This window comes from Ceratotherium simum, chromosome 11 (assembly GCF_057802395.1).
Source record: "Ceratotherium simum simum isolate JZ-2026a chromosome 11, ASM5780239v1, whole genome shotgun sequence".
In the NCBI taxonomy this organism is placed as follows: Eukaryota; Metazoa; Chordata; class Mammalia; order Perissodactyla; family Rhinocerotidae; genus Ceratotherium; species Ceratotherium simum.
Genome location: NC_141910.1, coordinates 19,210,001 through 19,226,949, shown reverse-complemented (window position 1 = coordinate 19,226,949; position 16,949 = coordinate 19,210,001). Strand labels below are relative to the sequence as shown.

General features: G+C 37.2%; 1 protein-coding gene across 2 annotated transcripts in view; it reads left to right on the top strand.

The window, feature by feature from the left end:
- The window catches only part of MEIS1 (Meis homeobox 1), a 130,343-nt gene that overhangs the window by 106,837 nt on the left and 6,557 nt on the right, over nucleotides 1-16,949 (top strand). The gene's annotated exons all lie outside the window — the stretch shown is intronic.

The following is a 16,949-nucleotide window of genomic DNA, read 5'->3' as shown; positions in this document are numbered from 1 at the left end:
AGAAGACACACCCAGTTGTCACTGTTTTCCCTGGTGGCTTGTCGATGCAAAGGTGAAAACAAACTGTGGACTGATAGGTTGAGAGCACTTGCCAGAATGGAAAAGAACCATTGTATTGCTTTCCCCCTCTATAAATTAACAAAATTTTGGTATGGTATAAGTAAGTGTTTAATTCACATTCACTATGGCTCTGTAAATCTCTCTCTCTGGCTTTTTTTACCCTTCAGGATAAGGGATAGAAAGAGTGGTATCACCCTATTTTCTATGAAACAAGAAAATCCACTATCACATACCAGTCAGGTTTGAAATTCATTGAATAAATTCAGTTAGATTTTGTTAGGGCTCTGCATTCAAGGAGTCTCTCCTTTCCTCTTATCTCTCTTCTGATGAAAAGGAAAAATTATTTACGTTTCTACTTTGAAGCTATTCAAAACTTGATGTATCTCTGGGCTATGCGATATTGTTTCTAAATAAATGTGTAAATTCCTGATTTGGGGGGAAGCTGAGATTACGGACCAAGAACCAGCCAACAATCTTCTGACTTAATGTACGGCGGTGTGGCAACGAGGCTTTGAGAAAGTATGATTTATTACCCTTTGTGAGTGTGCTGAAAGCCGGGTTCATATAATCACTGAGAGCTAGTGTCATATTTGAAAGGTATCGAAATCCGATATCCTCTAAAACTAAGTGTATCTAATTAATTGTCCTAATATTTTTAGATTAGTGTTTATGATGGGGAAACTTTATCCTCTTTGAAGTAAGATCCAGAAAGGGCCCAAAGCCTGGTTGAAGAAAGGGGAGAACTGGGAATGCCAGTTTGCAGACAGAAGTATTTCTTTCTGTTCAATAAGTGTCAAAGATTAATATTACAGAATCTCTGATTACATGGCCTAATCCATTTTGGTGAATAAATTTGTTCTTGATGTCCATTGCACCTACATTAACAGACTCGTCTCTGTTAGAGAGCCTGGGAGCCTTTGGGAGAGATTTCAGATATATTAAACCCCATTACAGAAAATGTAATTTCTGTCAATATAATCCCATGTATTCTTCAATTTAGTATTTTAGAGATAACAAGCTACTTACAATATATTTGCCTTTGGAGGATTAATTTACAAAGTGCACTATCTGCAAGACACAGACAGACTCACATAAGCATTGCTTGTAAGGGTTATCAATTTCTGTGACCCTCCCGCAGCCCTGAGAGATCAATTTTTGCAGTCCTTTGAATCAAGTGGATAGGGCTGGAATGGAAGATGTGCTATATCTAAATGTTACCAGGAATGGTGTCGCTGCTGAGGTTTTTTTGTTTGCTTGTTTTTACCTACCACTGTATCTTAATTTTCAAAACTGTTGATTGTACATATTTGAACTTAGTCTTTCAAATTGTTCTGGATGATATTAGAAGGTAGACCATCAATTTTGCTTGTCCACCTAAATTCATATATATTTTCAAAGTTAAACAGATGGTGAGGCAATTTGAATACAATGGGGGCTCTACAAATGTATTTCCCTGGGAAATGTTCCCATTTGAGGGCCAAGGAGTGGCAGAGCGAGCTCTAATTAAGGAAGGCAAAGCACTGCCACACGGGTGATCCATCACACGTGCCATCTCTCTTCCTCCTCAGGGTTGCTAGCAAATTCCGTCCATAAACATTGTTACCAGAGAACGGATTCCAATACAAGTTGCTTTCCACAGGTGGACAAACTTATGAGATGTTTCCTGTGGATGCTGGGGCAGGCAGGCATTCCTGTGACACCAAGCAGTCTGCAATTGTCATTTTCCTAGATTCTATGCCGTCAGTGATGGCAATTCGACTTCCTCTGTTTTGCAATTAGAAGAGAAAAAAAGGACCTTTAAAAAAGTTTTAATACATACCCTATAATAATTTTTCAAAGTATATGCAGATTTCACCCTAAATTTCACAATGATATCCAATCCTGCACAGGTCCATAGCTTAAAAATCACTTTTACTTAGTTACGTGGGATGTAAACTTAATTCTGTTCTCACCTGGCACTGTGTGCTGTGCGTGCATTCTCTCTACTTCTCTGTGGACTTAGACGTGACTTTTGCTTGCACTTCATTGCTTTGCATTTGGCAACTGTTTCAACTCTAACAACTTTGTTGGTCATAGACAATTTTCCTCAAGTAACTGAAAGTTGTAAAAGAGATTGTTTCTCTTAAGTTTGATGAACAATGACATTCTCAAGTTTGAGTTTTTAACGGTTTATTAATTTTCATCTAAACCTTCTCCTTTTAAGGGGCTGATAATAGATTTCTTTTCCTTTAGGCTTTGAGTAGGAACTATGATACAAAAATGGGGAAACCCAGATGGTACCATATTGAAACTAAAGATGTCAGAGAATCTGAAACTGTGGCATACTTGGAGGCTAAAAAGCAGCATAAGCACTAAGTGGTTTTCATTTTACTTTGTCGGAATAAAAAACTACACAAAGCATTTTTGAGAGCTTGTAAACATTTTTCCTGTATTGAGCATTAAGCCCAAGGTACATTCTTCCAGAAACAATAATTAAAAGAAAAATCTTATCAGTATTTTAGCATTTCCCCTTCACTTCATTTAGCCACAACATTTAAAGCTGTGTGTCTTCCTCCTGGGATTTCTTAAAACTTGTTAACACACATGTACATTTTGTATGAACGATGAGTCACTGTTGAAGAGATTTAATAAAATGCTGAAGGGCAGGTTGGGTGTAGATCAGTCATAACTATTGGCAGCAACATAGTGTATTGAAATACACAACATGAAAGTGAAAAATATAAACTCATGTCTAGCTGTTAGCTTGTCATAGAAACTCTGGCCGATGCAGCTTTAAGTTCTGACTGAAAAATGAGATGAGAAAAGTGTGGTGCATTGTAATGGTTCTTTCATTCCGTTGCTGAACGAATTTTACACTTCTTTAATTGGCGTAAGTGATATATACTACCCTCCTTGGCTAACTAAGGCCAAAGCAGATGGGGTTTAGGAGAAGAGACAACAGGGAGAATTTAAATGTAAAACAAGACAGAGTTGATTAATTAAGAGAAAATTTGGATTAAAAGAAATAACTTGGGGCCGGCCCGGTGGCGCAAGCGGTTAAGTGCGCGCGCTCCGCTGCGGCGGCCCGGGGTTCGCTGGTTCGGATCCCGGGCGCGCACCGACGCACTGCTGGCAAGCCATGCTGTGGCGGCGTCCCATATAAAGTGGAGGAAGATGGGCACAGATGTTAGCCCAGGGCCGTCTTCCTCAGCAAAAAAAGAGGAGGATTGGCGGATGTTAGCACAGGGCTGATCTCCTCACAAAAAAAAAAAAAAAAAAAAAAAAGAAATAACTGTTCTAACTCTTACATTTGGTCTGCTTGTCAGAATGAAAAGAGAGACGAGGACTCTTAAAATGGTTGGTATTAGTACTTATAGGGATTGGACCCTGGGGTGGAATGTGAAATTTATTAGATAAGACGTCATAGGACAAGTCTATGCCGATAAATTTTTTGAGAATTGAGGCAATTGTGTAAATAATTATGCAAAAAATAAAATATTTTTACCTAAATTATCTAAGTATTTGAGGTAACTGCATGTTATTTTAAAAAATCAGCTTCCATAACTAATTGCTGAAATATTTCAATCTAGCATGCTGTGAGGTAGACTTAGATTTACAGCATAATGATTTCTGAAATATAATATGTGCTGTAAATATATGTATTCTTCTTCCTTTGCTCTCTCACTCCCAGTTATGATTTGATGCAAAAATCATAAATAACAACATTTGGGACTTTTGTCTCTCTTCTTTCATTGTTGTCGTGGTTGTGACAAATACTTCTGTTATATCAGCAGTGAAAACGTTACTAATATGTTGAATGTTTTAGTCACTTAAGCAGAAACTTCTCAAATTTTGAGATTAGATGGTTATTTAGGTCTTTAAATATCTAGGTAGAACTTTACAGAAAGTACATACACACACACACAGTCAATACTCAGTTCTTTTTTCTCCTAAATACACCAACTTGATTGATTATTTATTTATTTATTTTGGTGAGGAAGATTGGCCCTGACCTAACATCTGTCGCCAATCCTCCTCTTTTTGCTGAGGAAGATTGGCCCTGGACTAACATCCATGCCCATCTTCCTCTACTTTATATAGGACGCCGCCACAGCATGGCTTGATAAGTGGTGCGTATGTCCGCACCCGGGATACATACGAACCTGCGAACCCTGGGCCGCCGAAGCGGAGCGCTCAAACTTAACCACTACGCCACCAGGCTGGCCCCTCAACTTGATTTTTTTATATTGAAAATGTGAGTGTAGAATGGTCAAAGAAAACTCCCTTCTATGTTTTCCCCACAGTGTTGCAGACCTGGCAATTCTGTGTGACGACAACTTGCGCCTATGAGTGTATCTTACTTGCTGGATGACACAGACACATCCTGCCTCAGCAGAGTTCTAGCATGGGATATACTGAATAAATTTTACAGTTTCTTTGTTTACTACTTTTCATCCAAACACTTTCCCATTAAGGCCTAATGTTAAATGATTATACCTTTATCCTCTGAGAAGGCAAGATGGATTTTAGGCGCAAAATATATAGTGTATGTGAAATACGGTATGTATGTGGAAAGAAAAATCACTCTCCATCAATAGGGTGCATAAAATTCTGGGGAGCATCCCAACAACTGAGGTGACTTTACAGAACGAGTGCAGCTCTACGGTTCTCAGATTTAGTACACACACCAGATTTTCCTAGTTACTTCATTTATTGCCTTCAAAACTGCGAAGCATTCAGGCATCACTTCCCATTTATTATTAGTAGGGGAAAAAGTATGTTATCCTTAGAGATTTATGCTGCTGGCAGGTAAAAATGTAAACTTATTTTTAAAAAATAGGATCTCCCTTATTATAACAAACAGATTCAACTGTTAAAGATCAGGTTTCTTTCTGAGTTATGGTAATAATGTAGTAAATACTTTTATAAGTAATCAAAGATTCTATAAATACAGGTACCTGTGTAGATGTAAATGTTAAAACATTCACAAATTATCCTTTCAACTTCTGTGATCTAAAAATCAATAGGGGGTCATAGGGTTTCATAGCATTACTCTGCTTTTTCTTCCAACATAATTTAATAATACATTTTACAGATGTTGTTTAAACATTAGGCACAGATTGTTTTGTCAATAAAGCTAAACAGAGGCATGACACAAAAGTAAGGAAAACAGATGTAAAAAAGCAGTGTGCCATGCAAGAAGCACTGGGTCATTTGTTTGTGATTCAACTATAAAATGAAAGTACAAAGTGTCTGGTGATTTTCCTTGCCTGGGAATCACCTAGGGATGGGACAACTTCACACACACAGGTAATTTTATTAAGCAGGTGGTTAACTTTTTCCCTTGAGAATTTAAGTGTAACCTGCATTTAAGGTAGACTTCCTAATTGATCAATGGAGTAACAAGTGCAGTATTTTTAAAACGGGAAGGAGAAATATAAATAGAATAACTCTGCAGCACGTTTCAGAATGGGTTGTTGTTCTCTCAGCCACAGTTAATTGCTACGCTTTTCACAGTGAGTGTCAATTCTAATAATATTACCTTTACAGGCGCTTACTCTGGGCTTAGATTATAGCAATCAGTAATACTCACTAGATAAAATACTGTCTAGTTGCTACTAAGAAAATATTGAAATCAGTCAAAAAATGTTTAGCTTGCATATTGCCTGAGACAGAGCTGGCGAGGTGCCAGGCAGGCAGGGTATTATTAGGAAAGCTGAGCAAATAGCTCGAAGGGAAAAGAGCTGTGAATGTAGAAACCTTCAGGTATTGTCATGTCAGAGAGTCTTAGGAGTTCAACAGAGACACTGTTTTTGTCTGCAGATTTTAAAAATTTCCAGCAAACAATCCTCTTTGAAAATGACTCCTCAGTCTGTTAAGTATACCTTGTTGGAAGTTTTACGCCATAAGTTTACTCAGAGCTTTCCCCTGCTGTGTTAAATCACGTCCTTAATACTGTGAGAGATGGAAACCCCTTATGAATGGGTAGGTGTTGGCCCAGTGCGCTGGATGGAAAAACCCTGCCCCTTCTACCACGGGACCCTGAGTCTAGTTGAGAAGAGAAATAGGAAGGTGTGGGATGTAGGAAGGTAGATTTGAAAGTCCAAATACTGTTTTGTGTAACCCCCGTTTCTCTTCCAGCCAGCATTCAGATAGTTTCTGAGCTTTTCAGGACAACACAAGAGTGTGATGCTTGAAGCTGAGTGTTGGTACAACCTGAGGAAGTTTTTTCAGGACCACTTAGGGTTGGGGTTTGAGTGAGGCCCAGAACGGAGTGAGGTGGGAGGCTGATTTATCCATCGTGGACCCAATGCTTCTGAATATCTGTAATAGTTTTCAAGGCAGTCAAACCAGTGGCCTGGTGGTTGACTTGGAACATGGTGTGTAGGTGAGCAGGATTTGTTGCAAGACCTAATTAAGCCAGATTTGTTGTTGACAGTGTTTTGGCACAAGTGTCTGGTCAGAGAAATGGAAAGAACTCCTTGCATGTCATGCAGCCTGGCAGAGCAGGACCTGACTCCCGTTTACTTGAGGAGAGCTTGGGAAGTGAGGGGGCTGAAAGGCATCCTGGTCAAGGGGGAAGAGCCCTGGCACCCACAGGTGGCTAAGGAGCACATTCCCCTGAAAGCCTCATGACAACATGCAATTTATACAGGGCGAGTAGGGGAGGGAATATGCAGGGGAAAGAACATCTGGAGCCAAAACATTTCACCTGTCATCCCCACTCCTCACCAACCAGATGTGTGCCCTTGATCAAGTCACTTTATCTCCATGGGCAACAGCTTCCTCTGCCTTAAATGGACAGGTAAGATGAATTAGTGAGACACTCAGCCTCTTCCAGCTCTAATATTCTAGACTATATTGTAATGTGAACCAAAGAGAAACAAGGCAAATGTTCTGAAACCGACTCTGATTCCAGCTTTATGCTGGGAGTGGGGAAAAAACCCAGGTCCTTTGGTAAAGAGACAAACAGGAAGATTAATCAAAAAGTTATTACTTTTATTCATCTTAAATAAGCAAATCAAGCACTGTAAAATAAAAACTAGATGAAATTAAACATTATCACAAGACATGGAAAACATGTGTGCTGTCATTTTAGGATTCATAATAAAGATAAATCAGTTGTTTTTAGCAGTGTGCTATGAGTCTATGAGGGGCATGACAGATAATAGGCTTGAAATTTCTGAAGTTATTGTACAGCAAAATTTGTTTTTTCCTCAGGCATTCAATCTTTTTCTCTAGTAATTTTGTACATGACAAACTTTTTAGTGGGTGCATTAATAATCTATAAGTAATGGGTTGTCAGGTGTCAGTTAGATAAGATTAAAAGACTGTTTAAGCATTATCCGTTTGCTTCTTTGCTGGAGTTTTATAGGTCAGGAGAAATAACTTTTTGAATTGTAGTTGTATGCACATGTTAGTTTTTTTTCCCCCTCTCTCTCTCATTTGGCTCTCCTCCAGGTGTACCTGGAAGAACTCTATTACGTTACATAAATCCCGCCTGTAGAAGCAGATTTGAAACTCGCACTGCGTGAATCAAGGGGACAAATGTCTCAGCTGTGTTCTGTAAACTTATTTTAGTTTTGAAAATGTTACTCTTTTTCTTCTCAAAGGAAACTTTGTAAGGGGAACCAGCCTCAGCAGAGAGGGACATGGAAGCTTTAGCCATTAGCAGTTTCCTAGCAAGTCAGGTTTAGGTCTATTCTTGTCAAATCTGTCTTAAGTGTGTTTACATATAGTTTGCCTTTCTGGTATTTTCTGCTTGCACAGACCTGATCTCCACCTATTTTGTGTCAACAGTTGCTGAGGCTGGTGTTGGGTGATTAACCACTGAGCACTGAAGCACCGAGCTGTGCCCACAGAGACCCCCTCTCGGCTTTCACTTACATCATCATCTTGCTTCAGGCTGCGCCGACATAAAACAAACAGCATTTCTGAGTGGTTAAAAAGTCAGCCTGAAATATTAAAAAATGGGGCAAATGTTGCCTCCCTGTTGAATAGAACAATTTTCTCAAGAATGGAGTGAAGCCAGGGGCATGCGGGAAGGAAGTGTTTCTGAGGGCAAACGTTCTCTTGGATCCGGTCTGCGTTGCTCCAAAGGGTGAATACCCGGAGCTTTGTGTCGATGCTTAGGGTTTTGTTTAGCTCCTTTTTTATTTTTTAAAGGGAAGAAGAACATTACAAACAAAACAAACAAGTAAACAACGCCCTCCAATACAGTAGATACCTGTAACTTTGGCAAATATAGGGCAATCTCATTCAATGCTTTCAGAGTCCTTGATATTTTCCTCTTTATTTCCATTCTTAGGAGGCTTTTAAGCCTGACCTACTAATATGGGAAATAATTAACTCTATCGGGCTCTTGACACCTGAACAATAACAAATAAACAAGACATCTTAATCTGTACCCATCCTTGAGAGCTCCTTTTTCCTTTTCACCCTCTTAACCAATGTGACTAAGGGACCTAATGCCTCACAAGATTAGATCTGATCACTGAAGAGCAGAAAAAATATTTCCTTTCTCAAACACATTAACTCTTTCAGGCCTGTGGGGATTATTGGTCTTGGGTTCCAAATGTAACTTAGCTCAAAAATGAATTTCCTGTCATTGGAGAGATCTGGCTTAATGTTGGTTAAGTCATTATTTTTCAAGAATAGTATATTGCCTAGGGATGGAATTAAATGCATCATGATTAAAAATATATATATTTAAGTTTTCAGTTTTTTCTACTTTAGGATGCTGATTTGAATGTAAACTAATAGTTTTGAGGGTTGCTGTCCTGTTGAAGGGCAGCTGCTGTGGTTGACTTTATTTGATCCCTAGTTTGGGTCAGAGTTCATATGTACTTGGAAAGGGCAGGGAGTAGGAGATGTTGAAAGCTAATGGAAAGAATTGTATGTGTCCAAAGATGTCAGGTCTCACCCCCATTGCTGGTCACCTGGCAGTACTGTTTACAGAAAGGAAAGAGTGATAGGTTATGGCAGGGGTTCCCATCCTCAGGGCCAAGCAGGGGCTGAGAGGGAGTGGGGGGCCAGAAAAGACGTATTAGAATCATTCTGAGTGAATGTAGTATAAAAAAAAAGCATATTGAGAATTAACTTTGATTTTAGTCATGCTATTTCTTTTGAAATTGTAAGTAACAAAGGGATATGAGATTTTGAAGTTTAACAAAAGGGAGCATGGATTAAAATTTTAGAAACATTGCTACAGAATGACAGAGTTCAAGTCCTGGATGAGATTTTATGCATCATTTGACAGATGAGGTTCAGGGCCTTATAATGTTATGCTGCTAATTAGAGGCAAGGGTGGGGCTGATTCCTAGTCCAATGCCTCTTGCATTCCACAATTATGTATTTATTTTTAACAGCTTTCTTGAGATATAACGTACGTACCATGCAATGTACCCACTGAAAGTGTACAATTCAGTGGTTTTTAGTATGTTCACAGATACGTGCAACCATCTCCACTGTCAATTTTAGAACATATTCCCCACCTCAAAAAGAAACTCTGTACCCTTTGACTATTAGCCCTCCCCGCTCTGCCACTAATCTACTTTCTGTCTCTATAGTTTTGCCTATTCTGGACTTTTCACGTAAATGTGATGGTATAATACGTGGTCTTTTGTGACTAGCTTTCTTCACTTAGCATAATGCTTTCAAGTTTCTTTCAGGTTGTGGTATGTATCCTCAGTAGTTCATTCCTCTTTATGGCTGAATATGTTCCATTGTATGGATGTACCACATTTTGTTTATCCACTCATCAGTTGATAGACATTTGGGTTGTTTCCACCTTTTGCTGCTATAAGAATTCACATACAAGTTTTTGTACCATTAGGTGTTTTTGAGACTCGTAATGACAGTATCCCAACAAACCCCTGTCTTAGGTCTTACAATTTGCAAAGCACTTTTCATAAATATTAACTCACTTGATCGTCACAGTTCCAGCACCTAAATACCACTCTGATCGCAGAACCTGTAAGTGGCAGTTTTCCTACTCAGATCTCATTCTGTTCTCACTAGATGCTGCTCTAACTCTCCTTGCCCTTGGCCAGTGTTTTGACTGTGATAATTATGAGTGATGTTCAAAGCAAAGGATAGCAACTCAGAAGTGAAATGTACATTCTCCAAACTTTCCCCATCGTGACTTAGATGACAATAAGAATTTTTCAAAGATTTGACTAGTTTCAAGAGGCGATAATTTTGTTAGTTTTATTGTCCTCATTTGAAAGATTTTGTCATATATCTCCATAGAGGGATTTTTGCCTTTTAATACATGCGGTTCCGTTTGTATTCAAGGGCCTACAGATTACGTATAGATATACATTATGTAGAGCTTTGGTTTCAAGCTTTACTCACTGAAACAGAAGTTACAGCGAACATTCCAAGGAATAGACACAGGCCTCCATTCAAGTCAAATCATGTTCATTGTGCCATTCTGTAGCCTAATCTGTGACCAGATGCAAGTAGAAATCAACTAGATTTTGAGATCTCCTCCCTTGGCACGAATGGCGACTCCCTGCCTGGGAATTTTTTGGTTAGTGAAGGCTTGGGAGCTGAGGCAACTAAAGTGAAATTCTAGAGAAAGGAAAGAGCTGAGAGGAACTCCCAGATGGTGCTGGGATTCTATAACACCTTATGCATGCTGGGCCTGGTCACCATTCTAACGCAAGAGGGTTTCAGTTCCAATCATTCAGAGGGAATTCTATTTGGAAAAAAAGTGCGTATTTGATCATTAGGATAGCCATACACCCCAACTGCCTAGGGCATTCATGGGTTATGCCTATTGCCCAGAATAATTAATAATAGTGTCCCTTTACTCCCAAAATGCCCCAGCTTAGATGCTAAATTATCTGGTTATCCTATTTATAATGGAGATTGGCAGAAAATTAATATTTGTTTTAAATAAATATATTTATTCTGTAACGTGTAGGGACTATTTCGTTAGATGCAATTTTATTGCCTTTTTGCGAATATAGGAAAATTAGAATTTATATGAGAAATGGTTCAGCTTAAGCCAAACAGACATATCTATCCTTTGAAGATATTACTATACCTGTTTTAGCTTTTTCATTAGTAAAGGAGGTTTTTCTATATTATCTTAGATTATCCTATTGCTTATACGTTGTGCTAATAATAATTTTAATGCCATATATCTTAAGCAAACCATTATTTTTCTTATATTTGTAAAGTTATGCAAACTCAAATATGGCAAATTGTCTGTCACGTTTAAGTAAATACTTTATGAATGCCATTTTGTTACCTATGCTTTATATGGATATTAGTCAACGGATACTTAAGATATTTTTATGTCAATGAATACTTAAGACATGTTTAACTGTTGGGTATTTCTTAAGATAGGTCTAGTGATATATCCCACAGTTCATTCCACTGAGTTTGGTGCTTAGGGCTTTAGTGATCTAGAAGTTAGCTGGTAGTAGCAAAAGAAATAGAGACCCCCACTAAGGGAGCCATTCTTGCTTTGAATTCAGGTCAGATTAAAGGATTTAGCAAGCTTATAATTTTTTAGAATAAAAGATCATTTTGCAATTTGCTTTCAAGGAAAACTTTCTGTAATCTATAACCAAGTGATGAGGTATTTGAAAGTTATTTCAACATCTAAAGTCCAAAATAATACGTGACTTTTGTTATTACTTTGCATTATAATTTTCAACTAATTTGTCATTTTTTTCATTAATTGCTTCGAAGAAAATTTTGTGTGTAATTAACTTCATCACTTGGTTTAGACAACTTCAGTTCTCTAAAAAGAAATTTGACAAATACACCCATCACTGCAAGAGAAGGGGAACCTTCTCAGACTGCTGATTGATGGGCTTATTGTGATTTGAGCGAATTCCAGTATTATGTTTCTAGAGTGGATGGAGAACAGAGCATGTGCTCCCTTCTCCCTTCCTGTCCAGCCACCTCCCCCACCCTCAGACACGCAGATGATGTATTGCAGTCCTAGAACTGTCGGATCCTAGAGGAGGTTGAGAAACTAGAAGAAGGTGCCAAAAACATGATTTCATAAGGTTTGACTTGAGATTGAGTCAACTTTCTTGAGCGTCTTAAAATCATGTTTCATGAAATTTTATTTCACAAAGAAAGGGAGTGTAGAAGGCTTGGACTCTGAAGACTACCAGTTACGGATCATTAAATCCAATAAGTAAATGTAAATCTAAAGTGAAGAATTCCAATAAAAGAATTTTAAGTTGATTTCTTATTTGAAAGGACAGAGAGTTATTTGGGAGATAGCTAGAACTCTTTCCTTGAAGGGTTTGTTTATAAAACTGGCCTTAAAGTTATTAGGAAATGCTGACTTTAAAAAATGTATTATATATAGTTTTATTTAAATGACTGTGATAAAGTTGAAATGCTACATCAAGGAAATTCATGGAATAGAAAAAAGGACAAATTCTGGAATTCATCAACTACTTTCCAATGTGAAATTTTATGTTTGAAGATTTTTCACAAGGCTTAATTCTATAAAAATATTTATAGGAATTACCTAAAATGAATTATATATCAATTGAGTATTATATTTGCATACTGTTTATTTTTAATTGAATAAAAAAGAGTGCATGCAGAAATCACCAGTACTTCTACTTGAAAATGCATGGTTTTAATTTTTATTATTATTTAAGTATGTCTGTAGGTATTCCTAACTATATCTAAATATTAATCAAAGATGACTATAATTAATACTTTCTTTAATGGATAGTATAGGTATAGAAGGCATTTTTACTAACATATCCTATTATTTAATGAAATCTTTTCTTAATACTTGATCGCTTTAGCTTCTTGGGCAAAGGAGGGTATTGTAAAATAGTATTTCTCCAGACTTAGATAGGTACCTACCTTCCTGCTGACTGTTCTCTTATGCCTAGTTGACAAGAAGCACTATGTGGATGACTGAGAGTCATGTCATTGTTTAGAAACGACAGCATTTTGATTTTATGTGATTCACCGAGCTGGCTGTGGCATGCTAAAGTGAAAAAATCATCAGTGAATAAGTAGAGGTAAGCACTGAGGAATAGAATTAATTGAGTAAAGGCGAAAATGCCGTTTCTGAAAGTGAGCGAGTAGTTTTTCCTTACTTTTGTCAGTATTACAGAGAACCATACAAGGAGGACAAAGGATAGAAGAGTGTAGGACAAAGGCAAAGCCATGTGGAACACGTCGCATGTAGAACTGGGCAAATGTACCTTGTGTTTTGGTTCTGATGGATGCCCACTATGATCTTTCCACCCCTCCTGGTTCTCACGAAGAGGAAACCAAATTTAGGGATCTAGTTTTGTGAGAAGTAACCAGGAAAGGAGTGGAGGATAAGCGAAAGGACAAAGGTCAACTTTAGAAAGCTGTTCTACCAGATCTTGCTCAGAAAACTATTCAGGTATCCAAAGACTGAGAATGAAGGGAGATAGGTGGAATCAGCAGAATGAAATAAATTAAAGTCTAATGATAAACAAACATGTAGGGGGCAAAGAAAAGAAAATAAAACAAAACTTCCTGTATTTCTTTTTAGCATAACTCAGGATTCATCTCCCATTCTCCTTGTCTGATTCCTATTTTAAAAAATGCAAAAAGTAAAATTCAATTTTTAGATGATCCTATATCTCAGATTTTTGAAGATTTTCCTCCTCTTTCAACCTCCCACTACTCCCCCTTATTAAGACTTGAGTCCTAAATAGTAACTAGGTAACAAGAAATGTGTCTCTGTTTATTTTAACATAGAATAAAGCTATAAAGCCAATCCATTATCTTCCTTTCCTTTGTTAAACTTCTTGTTTTGAGAAAGCAGATAGTTGGGTCACAGGAAGAAATTCTAATCCATGATTCTATGAAAAAAGAAAATATAAGAATTATTTCCCTAATTCAGTCATCTATCACCTACAGGGTGTCCAGTTCTTAAAAAGGACTTCACAGAAGAAAATTGAGTTTTCAAACCAAAATAAGATTTAAAAATATATATATCTTGATGTTCAGAATGTAATATAGAAAGGTAAACAAGAGGTTTCCCAACCTTAAAGCTTACTTAACTAAAAAGTTTACCTTTTTAAATGCCCAATGCTACAGTCTATGAAACCAAGGTGTGAAACTATTTTAATGAGTAAGAAAAGCTGTCATGCTGTCATGTTTCCTGACATTATACATCTGAGTTTTAAGGGCTGTAATGTTTGGACATAAATCGTAAAATTTTAAGTGTTTTCTGTTACATCTTTAAACCAACAAACTTTTTAAAGAAACCTTATCGATATGGAAAATTCTAAAGATTGTGTGTATTTCATGGATATGTTTTATCTTAAACTGTTTTGTGGTTGTTGGAGAATGTATTTTTTACCGTACATCAAAACTGGAATTTTGTCGTTTTTTATTTCTCTTCAAAAACACGGTTTCTTCTTACGTTCAAGCTCTAATATATATTTATGTATTCCTACATAAAAAGATATATATTTGAACACACACACATATATGAGCTTAAAATAACTATTTTACTGATGCTTCTTGAGATGACAGTGTTTTAAGAAGGGAAGTAAGTTCACATAAAATCTAAAGGTCTTTTTTTGGTTCAGTGTTTAGAAAATTCTTGGTAATTTAGAATCTTCCACAATGGAAAGTAAAGCATTCTGTCACAAAAGCAGGGAGGATGAGACACAAGGTCAAAGGGCGTTTTAGAAACAAACAGCTGGACCAGTTTATTTAAACAGATACAGGATTGGGGGAACTGACCTCTGTTTGACTTATAGTGGGAGGAGCAAGAATGTCATTTTATTACTTTGCCCAGAAGGAAAATGTTTTTGTATCTGAATTCACCCCAAAGCCAACTAAACACATGGCTTTGCTGTATGTAGCATAATTCCAAAGAGAGTACATAAGATAGTCTAGGATAATGACAAAACACACTAAAGGGAATCAAATGTTGAGATGTTTTTAAGATTGAAAAGGTGATGTTGTTTTAAAAAATATTTTGTTATTTACTTAGTTATTTTCAGATAAAGATATCCACTGTGACCCCAGATAATAATATAAGGGTTTCATGTAAGTATAGGAATTATACTTCAGTAACATTCTGAGAGCTTATTATGTCCGATGTGTATTGATGATCTTCATGATATTGAAAAAAATTTGTTTTAAATTAAGGTTTTCAAAACTGAGAGGTTCCAAGTATACTTACTAATGCAGTCAAATAGTTCAGACAAAGTGATTAGGTGTTCTTTTAAATTTTTACTTTATTTAATGAAAGGATTTTTATTTTATTTAATGAAAGGATTCCCACCTTTATATCTACATATCCTATGGGTAGCCTACATCTGTGTTGTCAATAACAACAAATAGTTATTGCCACCAAAAGAGAAGCAAATAGCACCTAGCATCTGTGGGCCCTTAGGTAAGAGGCTGTGGTGAGGTATTTGCTCTCTACACGGGGACCAGAGCAGTTCTGGAATAACTGCATGTCGTGTTGTCCACTGAAGACCTTCAGAGGGACACAGACATATCTCAGCATACTGAGCAGAGTGGCCCAAGTGCGTGGACTCCAAATCCTAGAAGAACTCATATTCTTGAAGGAACTTGTTAAGAATCATGGATGTTTAACCCAGGAAGAAGAGGGGAGAAGCCTATGGGGCATGATGGCAATAGTTTAAATATTTGAAAGGTTATCCTGAAGAAGGGAGGTTAGAATTGTTTCAATTACCCCAAGGAGTTGTGCTGGTGAAAGGATTTTAGATCAAGTAAGGCAGAACCTTCTAAACGTTGCCTTGTCCATAGATGGAGTGGGCTCTCAGGTAAGGTGTCGAGTGCTGTGTATTAGAAACAGCCCAGCAGAGGCTACCCATCTATGTGGGGGGCTTATAAGAGAGGAGATTCATGTCAGTGACCAAGCTAGGCAACGGTTAAAGCCCTTTCTAAACCTGAGGTGTGATTTTTCTATGAGTCCATGGGTTTAATAGTCATGGATTCAAACCTGATTTGGTTATTATGAACCGATCTTTGGAAATCTGAATGTATAGGTGTGAAGGAGGCAAGCTTTGGAATACAGATAACTCAAGTCACTGATCTTCTTATGCGTAGCCTTATCTTTGTCTGTATACAAAGAATACAGTCATCAAAATCCCCAATCTACAAAATGTTCAGTCATGCTTATTCCCAGACTCAACAGTAGGGTTGTTGCCAGTGGTGACTGTCTCAAAACCAGTTCATTTTTAGATATCTATTTAGTCTGGAATATTCTAGATGGGTGGCACAGTAGTGGCCATGCTCTGGTCAGTACGTTAGCGAGGGGGTGTTTGCAATGCTTTGCCAGCTGTGTGTCATCCAGCAAATTATTAACATCTCTTGGGTAACATGTGACCTCAAATAAGTCACTTAATTTTTCTGTGCCTTGGCTTCTCATCTATTAAAGAGCACTCTTCCTATTTTTAGATAAATAGTACAAATCATATCCATAAAATATTATGTTTTTAAAAGGACTTTAATAAAGAGTTATCAGACAGAATTCCTCTGGTAGAAGAGCCTGCAGATTATGCACAGTACCGTAGATAAAGAGCTGTTTTTCGATATCTTACCTATGTTAGTTACTATGAAAATTACTTTTAGTATATGCAGAATATTAATATTAAATAATTTTCTAATTGGTCATGCAGTGAAGGCAGCTAATGAAAAAGCAGATTTTTTTTTCATTTTAATTGGTTATTTCACGTGGTGTTTGTGCTACACCTGTGCTTATAATGAGAATGGAGAATTAATCTAACCTTCTGCTCACATGATTCCAATTTTCATGGTTTATACAAGATAATGATAACCTGATTTGCAACACAATTTGTTGTAGATCTGGGTTTTAAGTATTTTTATTAGCAGTTCAGGGACTTCATATATAAGAACTGATATAATATATATTGCCAATAAGAGCTAGC